This window comes from Mus pahari, chromosome 14, assembly GCF_900095145.1.
Source record: "Mus pahari chromosome 14, PAHARI_EIJ_v1.1, whole genome shotgun sequence".
Classification (NCBI taxonomy): Eukaryota; Metazoa; Chordata; class Mammalia; order Rodentia; family Muridae; genus Mus; species Mus pahari.
In genome coordinates, this window is record NC_034603.1 from 59,275,499 (window position 1) to 59,280,803 (window position 5,305).

Sequence of the window (5,305 nt, forward strand, 5' to 3'; positions counted from 1 at the left end):
GAGAGAGAGAGAGAGAGAGAGAGAGAGAGAGAGAGAGAGAGAGAGAGAGAAATGTAGTGGGTTTAGCCTAATGCTGCTTGTATTCTTATGTTAATTTGGGTTCCCTAAACTGTTTGCTTGGGAGTTCACTCTTCTGCACCTAAGACACTGAGGGACCCTGTCCCTAGTTGGTTCTGATTGGTAAATAAAGATGCTAACCATCAATGTCTGGGCAGGGCAAACAGAGGCAGAACTGTTAGGATTCCTGGGCTATGGACAGGGAGAAAGGAGGAGAGGAGAGATGCCATGCCTAAGGAATGTGGAGGACAGGGAGGCATAGTTAGCATGTAAAGAAGCCAAGAGAGTGTGGCCCAGGTTGGCAGTCCTCTGGGCCCAGAGAAGTCAAGGTAGAATGAATATAGAATTTAATAAGCAATAACTCTGGATTATCAGCGGGATGGAGTAACCTCATGGAGGTTAGTAAGTGGCCCAGCCATTGAGCTGATTAAGGCATATCAAAATATAAAGGTTGTGTGTGTGTGTGTGTGTGTCTTTCATTTGGGAGCCTAGAACACTGAGGCAGAGAACAAGGAATGTACAGTCATGGGGATTTATTTTAATATTATTTACTACTATATATATGTATATGTTACTTGACACTATATTCACAAATTAATATATAATAAAATAATGATAATTAAAAACAGTATCATTAAAAATTTATTGCTTAGTTCCTATACGTTAAGAACTTCTAAGGGCAGAGAATGCAAACATATTACTAAGTGTTTAGCAACTGTGTATGAAACACTGAGTGCAATGCCCAGTATTCCACCATCACATACAATGTACATGGATGGTTCGTACTTACAGTCTCAACAGTCAGGAAATACAGGCCAGAAGATAAGAAGGTAAGTCCGAAGTCATTCATGGCTATATATTGAGTTGGAGCCCAGTATAGGATATATCAGACCCTATTCTAAAACACAAAACAAAACAAAACAACCTGAGTCATTATTTTATTTATGAAATCCTAAAACTCTGACTTAGTTCAATTGTTTAATTGATCATATTACTACACCTTTATAAATAATATAATTAAGAAATAATTTATGTTTTATAAATGATCTAATATGTTAGAATTAGCAATTGTTACTGCTCAGATTCAAGTGTAAAAATTCTGGTCCAGCCGGGCGTGGTGGCACATGCCTTTAATCCCAGCACTCGGGAGGCAGAGGCACGTGGATTTCTGAGTTCGAGGCCAGCCTGGTCTACAGAGTGAGTTCCAGGACAGCCAGGACTACACAGAGAAACCCTGTCTCGAAAAAACAAAAAAACAAAAAAAAAAAAAATTCTGGTCCATTTTTTTCTTTCCTTCCTTCCTTGCCTCCTTCCTTCTTTTCTTCCTCCCATCCTTCTTTCCTCCCTTCCTTCCTTCCTTCCTTCCTTCCTTCCATCCTTCCTTCCTTCCTTCCTTCCTCCCTCCCTCCCTCCCTCCCTTATACCTCCTCTAATCCCCTTCCTCCATTCCTACCTTTCCACCATCCCTACCTACCCACCTCTTTTCCACCCTGCCTCTCTGCTTCTCTCCTTTCCTCCTTCCCTCCATCTTTCTTATACTTTTCAGTCCTGGAAAACAAACTCATGCTCTGTCAAAATCTGGGAAAGTGTTAGAGTAGGGATTTATTTATATTTTTGGCATTTTTATTAGATATTTTCTTCATTTATATTTCAAATGCTATCCCGAAAGTCCCCTATACTCTTCCCCCGCCCTGCTCCCCAACCCATTCACTCCTGCCCCTAATGAAGGAGCTAGAGAAAATACCCAAAGAGCTAAAGGGGTCTGTAACCCTATAGGAGGAACAATAATATGAACTAACCAGTACACCCCAGAGCTGTGTCCCTAGTTGCATATGTAGCAGAAGATGGCCTAGTTGGCCTCAATGGGAGGAGAGGCCCTTGGGATTGCGAAGATCATAGAGCAGGGATTTAACCCTAGCTCCTTTGTTTTAGTTCTTAGAGATCAGGTCATACTGCCTTAGTCATACAATCTCCACAGTGTTCTATAACTCACTGCTGGCAGGAAAAGTCAAAAAGGACTTCTTTATACTTATAACAAACTTGGTCTGAATTTTAAGAGACAAGGGTAGATGCTTGGTTCAATGTTAGAATGATTTATTTTTTAAATCATGGAACACCCTTGTGGTTAAATTAGGGGAAAACCGGAAGAAGCTGAGGAAGAGGGTGAACCTATAATAAGACCAGCAGTCTCAACTAACCTTGACCTCTGAGATCTCTCAGACACTGAGCCACCAACCAGGCAGCATACACCAGCTGATCTGAGGCCCCCAACACATACACAGAAGAGGACTGCCTGGTCTGGCCTCAGTCAGAGAAGATGCACCTAACCCTCAAGAGATTGGAGGCCTCAGGGAGTAGGGAGATCAGATGTCATGGGGGTGTGGGGTGGGGACATCCTCATGGAGATGGGATGGGGGTGGAGTAGGTATGTGATATGGAAGAGAGTGGACTGAGAAAGGGCTAGAGTCTGGACTGTAAAAACGGATGAAATAAAAAAATATAAAAAGTAAAAAGTAAAGATAAGATGTATTCATGGAGAAAAAACATATGCATAACATTTTCTTTCTTGATGTTTGACTGGGTAGGGAAGTTGAAGCTGAAGATAACCTTTCTATATAAAATTCAATCAAATATTGCAACGATTATTACACTTTAAACCACCATCAATTAGAATATTTCTTATTTTTCTTCTCATAGCTAAATAAATTTCTCTATTCCTGTGTAGGGTCACATACTATAATATCACAACACAATTTAGGATATAGGTACAGAGACAAAATTTAGAGCTAAGATGAAAGGATGAACTATCCAGAGACTACCCCATCCGGGAATCCATCCCATCATCAGCCACCAAATGCTCATGCCAGCAAGATTCTGCTGAAGGGACCCTGATATTGCAGCCTCTTGTGAGGCTATGCCAGTGCCTGGCAAACACCGAAGTGGATGCTTACAGTCAGCTATTGGATGGAACACAGGGTCCCCAATGGAGGAGCTAGAGAAAGTACCCAAGGAACTGAAGGGAGCTGCAACCCTGTAGGTGGAACAACAACATGAACTAACCAGTACCCCCTGAGCTTGTGTCTCTAGCTGCATATGTAGCAGAAGATGGCCTAATCGGCCATCACTGGGAAGAGAGGCCCCTTGGTCTTGCAAACTTTATATGACCCAGCACAAGGGAAGGCCTGGGCCAAGTAGTGGGAGTGGATGGGTAGGGGAGCAGGGACGGGGGGGGGGTATAGGGAACTTTCGGGATAGCATTTGAAGTGTAAATAAAGAAAATAATAATAATAATAAATAAAAAAGTAAAAAAAATTATCATCTTGTTAGAGAGAATATAAATGAATGAGTAATTTGCTACTTAATGGAAGAAACATTAATTAATGTTCTTTATTATTTCTAGACCTTGGCTTCATATATATATATACACACACACACACACACACACACACACACACACACACACACACACGGGAAATGGGATGTGTACGTTCTCCAGGGAACTAGAAATCAGTCACACAAGAGGGGAAGAAAGCACATTAAATGAGGAGGTATGGAGGTTAATACCACAAGTGAAATGAAGCTGCAAGAATGGGACTCAACGTGGAAGGGTGAAATGTAGGTGCTGGACAAGAAGATAAGGGGAGGAGTGAAAAGAAAAGGAGTGCTGGGGGCAGGGGGTAGGGGGCAGGGGGCAGGGGGCAGGGGGCAGGGGGCAGGGGGCAGGGGACAGGGGACAGGGGGCAGGGGGCAGGGGGCAGGGAAACCACATGTAGAGGACTTGGTAATAGAAAATAAAAGACAAAAGACTGTCACACAATTCCTCCTCACTCGAAATAGGTTTTGAGCTTTCTTGTTACATTGTTTTGAGATACTCTGAGCCCTTAAAAATGCACAATCTCTACTTGCGTGCTGACCTGAGAGCAGGCATAAAGCAATAGATGAAGTTAAGATAGCACATAAATTCCCCTTCTATAAGCTCGGGGTTACAGTTCTTCTCACATGCTGCACTACACTGTGCACCTTATAAATACATTAGATAAAATGTAATCTACATGTTGGCAACTTCTAGCTCTCACCCAAAATTAGACCAATCTTTTCAACATTAACTCTGTAGTAAGTACTTATGAGTCCTATGTGTCCCAGGAACACAGAGACTGTGACTGGACTGAGCTGGTATGTGACCTCAGAGTAAGAACCGCATGAAATATCATGTGATACCTTCTTTTAAAATATAGCTGTGGAATTTACAATTACATATGGAGAGCTCACATCACCTTTTCTATGGGAAAGCTCTTTCCCAAGCCTTGAATCATCCGGAGTGAATGAGGATGTAGAGAAAAATGGAAGCACCTTAGCTAGCCTTCTGTCTGGGGTGAGAGCCTGCTTTACAGCGCTTCAGTTCCAAGAAAGCAAGAGAAGGATTCACAAGGAAAGGAGACAATGACTAGAAGACCTTTGTTTCACATAAGGTGGGATCTTTGCCTGAGATCAGACAGGAAACAGCTGTCAGGCCTCCCTTCATTTCTTGGTGACCTATATTGACTATGTACCACATCAGAGACAGGAGGATTAAGCACCAGGCTGACATTGCTTAAGCCTGGAATCCAAGGACATGAGTGAGTCTCTAACAATCTCTATTTTCAAACACAGAGATGCTGAACAAACACGCAAAAAGGTGTTGTTCACCACCATTCATCCTAAGAGAAATGCAAATTAGACCCAAACAAGGCATCACCTCCTTTACCAGAATGCTTGCCGTCCAAATGGGTAGCTATAGCTTGCATATCACAGTGAGGATGGAGAGAAAGTGGAACACTTGCTCCCTGTTGCCAAGAAAGTAAATTGCATTGTTATGAAAAGCTGTGTGCAGATTCCTCAAGATATTAAATCTTCTGGCTGGGATTCAGCAATCTTACTTCTGAGAATATACCCAAAGGAGCTGAAAGAACTTTAATCAGGCAACATTATATGTATTTGTATGCTCATATATATTGAATCATCATTCATAATAACCAAGATATGTGACTGGGTGGTCCATCAATAGCTGAAATGAATAACAACTGTGATATATGAGGGACAATAAGATGGCTATAGGGATGAAACTGCTGACCATCAAGCCTGACTACTTGAGTTTGATCTAATGGACCATTGTAGTAGAAGGAAAAAAGTGTTTTGTACAACTTGTTTACTGACCTTAACATGGATACCATGGCAAGCACACACACACACACACACACACACACACACA